This window comes from Penaeus monodon, chromosome 34 (assembly GCF_015228065.2).
Source record: "Penaeus monodon isolate SGIC_2016 chromosome 34, NSTDA_Pmon_1, whole genome shotgun sequence".
Taxonomy (NCBI): domain Eukaryota; kingdom Metazoa; phylum Arthropoda; class Malacostraca; order Decapoda; family Penaeidae; genus Penaeus; species Penaeus monodon.
Window position 1 is genome coordinate 19,182,207 of NC_051419.1, and position 423 is coordinate 19,182,629.

Sequence of the window (423 nt, forward strand, 5' to 3'; positions counted from 1 at the left end):
TCTTTCGCCCATTCAACTTTCCGATTTTGAAAACTTATGCATAACAGCAAAACGTAGATGAGAAGTAACAGGTAGTATATTAAGAATCTTAATATCATTCTTAAATAGCGTAAAAAGACGAAAAAGAATATATATGTACTTTTGTGACTTGCATATTAACGAACGCGAGTTAATTGGTTAATTAGGCAGTGGAGTTATTGTTACAACGTTTACTATTTCGTTTTAGAATAAGGTAAAAAAAAACAACTTCATGTTAGTACTGCATGAATAATATGAACGGAGATAATGTTGAAAGTGCCGTTTCACATTCAGCGTCAAAGAGCTCGTTAACAACGCTCTTTGCAAAACCTTTCCGTAGTGACAAATACGAGAATAATTCAATCAATATTCCAGTTTTAACGGGAAAGACTTCACACGCATACT